This window comes from Folsomia candida, unplaced genomic scaffold (genome assembly GCF_002217175.1).
Source record: "Folsomia candida strain VU population unplaced genomic scaffold, ASM221717v1 Fcan01_Sc006, whole genome shotgun sequence".
NCBI classification, from domain to species: Eukaryota; Metazoa; Arthropoda; class Collembola; order Entomobryomorpha; family Isotomidae; genus Folsomia; species Folsomia candida.
Genome location: NW_019091198.1, coordinates 620,748 through 631,324, shown reverse-complemented (window position 1 = coordinate 631,324; position 10,577 = coordinate 620,748).

Below are 10,577 nucleotides of genomic sequence, written 5' to 3'. Positions count from 1 at the left end.
GTTGTGGTCAAGGGAAAGGAGTTCTCATAAATAAATGTAATAATGCAATGCAACATAATCGTGGGATAACTGAAATTGGATTTTAATTCGGGCTCCGCATTGCCGCATCTGTCTACTTTTTTCGAATCAGGGAAACTTGCATTTCTTGAATTCCCTGTTTCAAACTACAAGTGAAACGTGAGTGGCTGACTCGTTCAAATATTTGTTAACAGAAAAATCAAAGTTTTACAACAAGTCTTATATTCGATTGTTCCCTGATCAAATAGAAGAAGAAATTCTGGATCATGCAAAAGAAGGAACCACTGCTGTGTCTGTCTAAGCGCGTACAATACATTATCTTCATTATTATTTTCTATAATATCATCATGTAAAACTAGGAAGAAAAATGTGCCTCATTTTAATGCAAAGTAATGCTCCATAATTTTATTACGGAATCTTATAACAGACAGAATCTCGCATTCCCAGCCAGACAGTAACAACATTTAAGAGTCAGAAGTAGTTGCTCAGTTTCCACTCAAACCTAGACAGTAAAGTTCTCTGTTTATTATATAAGTACGAGGTCTTCTAAAGAATCAAGGAATGCCCAACTGTGTGGAGGAATCCGGTAAAAATCAGTCCTCGTCTTTCAACATGAACCCACAAATTTAATTCGAGCTTTTCATCTTCATTCAATCTCAGAGAATAATAATTACAGTCTTTTATTTTATGTACTCGCTCCTGCTGCACATTTACTTCCATCCCTCTCGCATTATTATAAAGGGACAGTCGGTCGAATTTCCCTACCAGAGCCGCCCTTTGATTAAGCCAGCCAGCACTTATTAAGTAGCTTCAGCTACTTTATGTGAAGACTTTGTCTGTCTGTCTGTCTGTCTGTCTGTCTGTCTGTCCGTCTGTCTGTCAGCAGGATATCAGGAGAACGGATCGAGATAATCGAAATCGGTTTTCGCCATCATACATAGGACCCCAGGGGGAGGATCCTATCAACTTTTGGGGGCAACCGGACCACACTCCCTCGGCGCCAGGGGGTGTGGTTGGGGCAAAATGAGATTTTTAGTGCAATTTAATCTATGGGTAAAATTAGGTGAACTTGAGTGAAATTAAATGAAATTAAGTGAAATTAAGTGAAATTAAGTGCTTCCCCGATTGTGCCACACCCCCTCGGCCCCAGGGGGTGTGGTTGGGGCAAAATGAGATTTTTAGTGCAATTTAATCTATGGGTAAAATTAGGTGAACTTGAGTGAAATTAAATGAAATTAAGTGAAATTAAGTGAAATTAAGTGCTTCCCCGATTGTGCCACACCCCCTCGGCCCCAGGGGGTGTGGTTGGGGCAAAATGAGATTTTTAGTGCAATTTAATCTATAGGTGAAATAGAGTAAAATTATGTGTTCCGGAGTTGTGCCACACCCCCTAGGCGCCAGGGGTGTGGTTGGGGCAAAATGAGATTTTTATAAAAAATTAATCTATAGATGAAATAGAGTGAAATTAAGTGTTCCCGAGTTGTTCCACACCCCCTCGTCGCCAGGGGGTGTGGTCGGGGCAAAATGAGATTTTTACAAAAAATTAATCTATAGGTGAAATAGAGTGAAATTAAGTGTTCCCGAGTTGTGGTGGGACCGTTTGGGGTGAAGTACGTCTGAAGCTACTTCCGTATGCGCGTTTGCGACGGTTTATTTCTTCTGTAATTAATAAAATTAAATGGCTGTCACTAATGTAATTAAGGGAATACTGGTGCATACACACATAGGCAGAGGAAAGTGTGCTTAATGTTGTGCATGGCATTATTGAATACGTAAGGACGTGACTCGGCTGATTCCTCGAATAATTCGGCAACTTTTAACTAAAATTTTACATGAAACTGTGACCAAACCTTAACCCCTACGTCACTCGTCTTGAAGTAAACTATGTATTTTTCCTCATGTAATTCTTTACAGTGAGTGCCGGTCTGTGTTGAGGGTGAAAAGGACACAATCCTAATTCCCCATTAAGACCTGAATGTAACTCAGCATGTAAACGATGCCCTGAATGCGTATTCCATACTTATCATCCTGACTCACTTTAGTTTATAATATCTCAGAATTTGCCGCAAAGTGAATGAATGACAAGCGTAGATGGAATACAAATGCCGCTTTTAAAGCGAGATGAAGGTCCATAATACATGATCATCATCATTACGTAAAAAAGTAACCCAACTTTTACATTCTTTCCTGAACAAGAGTAACTCATGATTTTCTGAAAAGAACACCAGATTTACCTCTGATGGAAAGCAGTACAAATTGCCAAATAGCAGACGCACACAAGAAACCCAATAACGGCCAGGCTAAGAATTCATTCAGATTTATTTATATTTCTGAGGAAAGAGGAAATGTGTCGATGCGAGAGGTAGACGACGTCGAAATTTACTTTTCTTCAGACGAACGGGGAGAAAAACTAATTTCGTGTGTCACGACATTATTAGTCTCCATTGTGCCGTATAAGACGCTGTTGTCCCCTTTGGTGTAATTGCGTCCAGTCCAGCTACCCATCATCCATCGCCCCGTATTGCCGGATACTTTTACTTCATCTGTTGCTTACGTATGTATGCTGCTCATCTTGTTGGTGTCTGGCTGTCGTCTCCTTTTTTTCCCCATTCAACAATACAGCACCAGAGGAGCAGAAGTGATGAACAAATATTAATCGGGAGTAATTTCCATTAGCGTAAATTCATCCTATTGTCCACCAATCACGACGGTCATCATCATCTTCTCGTAAAGATCCCAACAACAATTATCTCAGAGTCCGGTCAGACTAATGTACACAATTGTGCATTGTCCATCACACGTATCGCAGGAGGGTGAATTTGGCCAAAGGATGAGAAAACCTGGGAAAGACTATCTCGACGGGCATTTTAGGTTTTTGAAAGAGAACAACTTTAAGAAATCGCTAGGTTTTCTCGTAAAAGGTAAGGACGCATAAGTTAGAGAATGCATCTCAAAATATATTTTCCGTTGGTATCTTATCATCCAGTCCGCATCTCCATGGGGCAGCGTGTAGGTTTGCCGGCCGGAATAAGAAAACACCAATAAATAAATGATTATTGGTTTCACTTCAGCTACCGGACTACACAAAACCACCTTCTCATCATTGTTGAGACCCTTCTTCACACGCCCATTTATTTATGCCTCTCCAAAATTCATTTGCATATTTTACCTGCGACGACAACTATGTTATATACTCTCCACTTTCTTGAACCTACTCATCTCTCTCTCTCTCTCCAGTAAGTAAATATACACCACTAAATGAGACGCATATAGGAAAACAATGGCCCTGCGAGAGAGAGAGAAATTTATTTTCAAGTGCGGCCTGTCGTCCTGTCCGTCCATGTCCATCCATAATTTAGTCGATGCTTACACAACAAACATTTCTTCTTCCTCCAGGTACAACTCCCTCTCGAAATGTTCTAATCAAGCGTCTTTTCAGGAGATGCGTGCATAAAAAGGAAGAGATGGACATGAGCACTGAAGATGAAGTGGCTACCGTGATACGCATGCAATCAGGCTGAACAAGAGCCACCATTATTTTATGAACCTACAACGAAGACATATGATGCCTACCTAAAAGTACCTGTGCCTATATGCACCTACCTCCAGGACTTACCAACGGCCAAGAATAACAACAACATGAATGTACATGCATATGCTCTTATAACAACAAATTATCAAATTCAGACATGAAATTACTTTCAAGACTCGCATCTCATACATTTCTTTAATTCCAACCAAAGTAATTTTCTCCGGATAAGAAGAAGACGATGCTGGGTTGGGGAATGGAATGGTTTTTGGTAGATCTCATGGTGAGCTCAGATGGCTCCCTCATAAAATTGTCTTTATTACTTTTAGGAAATTTTGGACTTCTCATCATCATCAGCATCACATCATCTTCGTCTAATTCTTCCCTTCCCTTCTTCCTCCGGAGATCATTTCCATTCGTGAAGGGAGAAGAAGAAGGATAATGGAAATTTCGAAACTCAGGTGCTTCATCTCTTTCTCTAAATATAACCATCTAAATATCCTATATCATACGATAGATGTTCATCTATCCACACGCATAAAAGTGGAGAGATCCAACTTGGGATACTTTTCCAAACCTTTTGTTCCACTCTCGGACAAAAAGGCAAGACCAGAAGCTTTATTATTTTATCGTTGGGGTGCGTCTTTTTTCTCAATTTATGTGTGTGTGTCAGTCAAGGTGTCCACATTCAGCAGCAGTTGCTCAAATCAAATCAAGTCCGTACCTACCTGTTCTTGCCTGCTTATTGTTAATGATAATATTGTTTTGTGCATCAACTTTCCTTCCTTCTTTTCCCAACCCATTTTTTATTTCAATCTAGATTTGCTTCACTCTCGCACACACTCATCCATCCCAATCTACCCTACATAGATGCACATATACCTCAATAGTTTGAGGGTGACTGCTCATCATCAAGTCTACCTACCCTTGAGTGATGTCATGTGATGTTACCTTTTGTACCCTGACAATTAAACAACTCCCATCAGGTTGTCTTTCAATTTACAAAAGATACACACACTTTTTTCACAAGAACAACCAGTAGCTACCCGAACCTAACCAAACCGTGGCAGGGAGCCCATACAATTATTGAGGGATGAAAAAGATGGTAAAAATAAATTTTGAAAAAATAAACCATGACTCGATGTTTTGTGAAAGATTCGAGTTTAATAAGTTAAAAGATAATTATAACAGAACCAGGCATAACTTACTTTAAGAGGCTGTCTGCTTCAGAGACACATATTTTACACGAAAACCACACCCACCACAATGAATAATAAGATTTTAGGATTTTATTTATTTATTTATTTATTCATGACCTCTTTTAAAAACAGGGAGCTACTGGCTGGTCATCACCATCTACATTTAGTAAATGAGCTGACCATGAGTTAGCTGGTGCAGATGCATATTCTCCCTAATTCTTGCCTAGGCTTCACCGTTTCCTTATGAGTAATTTACAAATAATTTATCGATACACTACAGAAGATCATTAGGCCTGATAAGTAGAGCAGTAGTCAGGCCAGCCGTACTGACTCATAATTTTCATGTGGGCGGAGTAAATTTGTAGCCGAGATAAATTTAGCTACCTGAAATACGCCGCAGAGAGTCTCATAATTCATCTCTTTTTGGTAAACAGGTCGAACAAAACTCATTACAAATCCATTCTCATGATAATGGTAATCATAATCTCGTTTTGTTCTGTGTAGCAGGTTGTTTCTTTCTTCGAGTTACAGCACAACTACTCCAATTTCGAGAGGAAGAGTTATGAAACGTGGAAAAAATTATTTCCCTAAAAAATTGAAGCTTTCTCTTCAAATGAAAGATTGTATTATTACCACCACCACGGTTTTTTGTATGGCACAAATTATGGGCCTAAACCGTATACCCTGTTACAGTTCATCCTTAAAATTAATCTCATTACTGGATGCGTAAGTATTGGTTTGCTCCTGTAAGTTCTGACCTGCCTTAGTTTTTAATGGGGTGGGTTCGGGTTGGTCCAATGCTCGTAAACTTTCCCATGATTTGGTTCTATGCTAATGGACTTATCAATAAATTAAATTGTACGTCCAAGAGCTGGCATGTTGTAGTAATCTAGATTTTCCTCAATTTCAATACATCAATTGGATTGGATGAGTACATTTCTTTGTAAAATCGTTTCAAGTGCCACATAGAATAGGGCGAAAACAGGGAATTTGATATGCTCCTCGGACTCTTCTTGTTTTCATCAAGAGGGACACGGCACGGTTCTCAACGATTGCGGAAGTAGTGGATTGAGAGGAAGTGAAACGAAACCTGTGGGAAGAAAGGACCAATACCTATGAAAACTACAAGGCTGTTCATTCATGGGATCATCACCATGTAAAAATGAGATAATTCTCACAAGTCGTACAAGAAATCTCTATTTTAAAGGTTCCTCTAAAATCGGCTTTCCTCTTGTTCTCATGGATTCTCAAATGTAGTTCAAACCAAGAAATTATACGATGGTCCTGCACAGATGTGTCTCCCTGTCCATACGTTGAAGATTTAAAAACTGGTCGAAAGGGAAACCACGAAGCCATCCAGACAGATGCATAGCAGACGAGACATATTTAAAGAGAACAGTATGGTTCTCCAATTCGCAGACGAAGAGAAGATGCATTATGCCCATCCAGACTTGGCCGTGATGGACAATAATAATTTTGTGACTCGTTGGCATTATGGTGTCTCAAGAAACTAAGATGAAAAACCAAAGGTTGCTCCTGTCTGTAGCTTCCGTTCCTAAGAAGATGCCAGCTGACGTGATCCTGCACAAATCGAAGGCTCTTCCCCTCAGGCATCATAATAATTCGTGATAAAAAGTCAACCCATCTTCTGTGCTTTCAGCAGGACAAAGGTTATCTGCGTTGGCGGGAGTAGGAGGAAAGGAAACGGGAGATGAGGGCTCTATATCTGTTCTCAGGCCCCAGCCGTAGCCTTGCCTGCGACCTACAACATACGGCTTCCGGTGTCCAACCACTATCTAAATCTGGACGTGATCCCATTCACTAACTTTCAGGCAAACCGACTGAAAATCTGACACAACTCTTCACTCCTCTTACCAATCTGGAATAAATGAATGAATGAACATCACGGAAAGTATGCAGGGCTGAGGTGATGGATAATCATCATCATTACTTTACAACAGAACAGTATATAGTTTACAAGAAGTGAAAATTTCGAGTCTTACAATTAGTCAATATTACAGAGCAAGCCAAACAGGAGAGTTGTCAATGTCAGACTTCTTAAAAAATTAACAAATATACCGTAGTAGCTACGAATTTATTTCGGTTTTGCAAATGTCATTCTCATCATTTCATGTCCATGATCAATTAGCTCCGTTACATATTATGCATCCCCTCCCACCCAAATATCAACTTGTCTCCCTCCCTCCAACTCCCACACTATTTCAATGACCTACAAACGCACTTTCGCTGCTCATTCATTCATTCATTCATTGTTATTCCAGGCCGATAAACCCACTCAACTCGCACGATATCGTATACTTGATATGGTCTACATGCATACTACGCCAATCGCTAATAAGGGTGGATTGGATTGAATAATGAGAGAGTCGTGGTCGTGGGAAAGCGAGGTGATAAACATCATACGTAACACACATGTTCCTCCTCATACGCTCAGAGCCTGAAGGAATCTGGTGTGGAGACGTGAAATGCAGGACACTTCCGGAACAGGCAGCAGCAGCAGAACCTTAGCCACTGGCGGGGTGGTTGCGTAAGTACGACCCACAACCTGCTTCCTGTTTCCGTGTTCCTCAATCAAACCCTGTTTTTTGTCGCTCTTGTACCTGTTGATTTTTTACCCCCACTTTCTCCTTTGTTTTCATCCCGTGGGATAGGCCGCCTTTTTATCTCGCTCACACACTCAACCCCCACCGCTTATACGCATTAGCTATTGAACATTACTACCTGTTCATACGTGATGTTATCCGTAAGAAATAATGATAACCTTGGCCTGTGATTTCTGCTTTTTGTAAACTTACACACAGCTCTCAGTCAGAGTTAACCCAACTCATTACAATAACATTCAGCGACTTCCTTTATTTGCTCGTAACACAATTTCACAACCACAAAGATAAGAAGTACATAGTGCTGAGCACTTCTTACTCCGAGAGCCAACCGCATGCATGTGTACGAAGAAAGCCATATGCTGCTCTAATTCAACCCTTTCTACATTATTGCTGTTGAGGTAGGTCATCCTTGCCTATGATGGTAAATACGTATACTGATCTCTTTACTTGAATCTCTTTTTCTTGGGGTGATTACTACGCACGGATAGCTGATGATAAGTTAATGGTTTAGTTTTCTGTAAAATTGCCTGACTTTTGAATAGATTTACATGGTTCAAGTGGAAATTATCGTTAGATTAGATAACAGCCGGAGAAAGAATGGGTTCTTTTGTCCTAGAGGCAAGATTTTTAGAGTGGATTTATTCCTACCAGTTTGATTAACAGGAGTGAGTAGCCGACCACTTGAGCTTAAGGCATCTTACTCTTTTTTTGATTTTTGTGTAATGGATATATGTAGAATCAATAATTCATTAAATCGTGGATACCCTCCTCACACAAAACACAATTCGGTAGCCCTAAATCGACGCTTGCTTATCCTGAAACCTTGTTCGGTTCGCCAGATAGCTTAAGAACTTGTCGTGTCCAGATGAGGGAAAATGATAGCTCAAACCAACCAAGCGACTTGCTTGCTATCGAATAAATGCGATCCACTTCAGATAACTTTTCTTTGCCCCTAAATTTCCTAAGGGATGAGATTTCATGGCACGATACAATTTCTTTCTTACCCCAAATTTCCATACCATACAATCTCCACTATCCAAATCCATCCATTTCTTACTGGATTCATTTCCATTTCCAAATTTTATGGACCAAGTACAAAGAGAAAGAGCCAGCCGGTAAGGAAACTATCTCCTTCCTTCATCTATCTTCAGTATTGCATCGTATGTACTTATGCTTTTTCAGTTCTTGGTCCCTTCTTCGTGGGTCAATCAATATCCAGGCGGAGACAAGTGGTGAGATGTATTTACAACGAGCAATAAAACAACTACTATGATACGGACAAGGAGATGTGACATCTCATAATCATCGTCATCGGTACGGGTATCATTATCCGCCATGACATTGCACTCGACGTAATTGTAATCACCGCTTCCGTGTTACGCGCAACGCTATCTCAGCTACTAAAACTCATCTTCTTTTTTTAAATACAAAATTTTTCAAAATTTCGATGTATATTTCCCGATGGAGATTTAAAGCGGCAAAGAAAGAAAGAAAGAAGTACATCGTTTTTTCGCTCCATCGTCCTCTTCCTCCTTCTGGAGCTTCCTTATGCTATTCCTGACCGAACGGGAGCAGATTGAAAAGAAAAACATTATGTCCTTGATTTGCAGCTGGCCAAGATTTCTGAGACCTTGATGGGTTGGCGTGGCACGGACGGAAAGGACAGGTGGTGGTGGTTGGTGTGGGTATTACACTATGTTTTCTTATGCGTCCCTTCATCTTGGTCTCATCAGTCATTACTACACTTACTACGATACGACTACACAGTGTCCCATCACTCCAGGAAAGGAGAAAAAACTTAAAGAGAACTTCTCGAATTAACTGAAACCTTTTCTTCTCCATCCTCTGAAAAGGGAACGCTACTGATCGATGCAGAGATCTCGTTCTTGGCTGAGACCCTCCTACGCCATGCAGCATCTTGGCTCCCTGATCCCATCGGGAGTAGACGAGTTGCGTGGAACCCGTCGTCCTCTCTTTTCCTAAGCTCAATCTGTCCTACCTAACCGTTTCGTAGATAATGTTTTCCAAGGTACCAAATAAGGCCTCAAAATGTATGAGCAAGGGTCTGCTCTTCCTAGACGAATGAGTCAATGCGTATGTACCATGGTTTCGTGGTGGTGCCTTGGCTTTGGCAAACCAAAGCAAAAGGTGCGGGAGCAGTAGTGGGCCTGGAGAACAGCTAATAAAAGTAATCACCACAATGGCCCAAGAAAGAGAAAAGCAGATGCTCCTCAATCCACGCACTTCCTTTTTCTTACCTTGCCTTATATGTACGTACGACGTATCTATTTCTACGTCTTTGGGTAGAATGAATTAAGGGTCTGGTTGCTTATTGTCCTCATCCTCAGGCCGCTGCTGCTGGGCAGGTGAAGGTGCCTTATTTCGATGCATGCAAACATTTTGTCGTCAAGTTCAACAAACATGCACAATATGCATTTTCAGTAGCATGAATTGATGAGCATTTCCTACTTTCTCCAGAGAAAGACGAGTCTTGCACATGATAATTTCCGATCGACACATTGCCCCAATTTGATGACGATTGTCTATGAATTGTCTATGAACCCAGTGTCGAAATCCTCCTCTGCTTCAAGCCTTAAGGAAGCATCCCTTATTCTTGGTCTTGGTCCTGTTCATCCCGCCAAATCTGAGGTGAGGTTAGTTGCTTTGACCTTAAGATCTTACTCTGCTCAGGTATAAGACGAAGGAGAGGAAGAGCTTAGACAGGAGGGTTCTACGTATTTACTAGAAGGCACCTTCCTTCATCCTCTCTTATGCCTCATTGTGTTTGCAAGTGTGGGTGAGTGGGTACGAAGGGAGACAATAGGAGTCCCTCCTGCCCTGGTCATCATCGGCCCGTGGTGGTAGGACTGGAAAGTTGTAAAGTGGCCCAGACGCTAAGGAACCTCTGGATGATAATGGCCCGTAAATTTTATAATCACTGACTCAAGAAGTATCGTATTTGGGTTGATGATGAAACATCTCTTCTTCTTCTTCTTCACCAACAACATCTGCCACATCCGCCTCGCTTCATTGCATTCAACAAGCTTTCCTTCGTCGTCACAGAGCAAACAACTACTTCCGAGATTTACCTGCTTTGCACCCTTCAATATTATTATCATGTCTCGCCAGGATTGGTAGAAATTGTGAAAAAGGGGATTTTGTTTGTAGTAGTGGGTGCGATGCACAAATAAATGTCAACAAATGGGA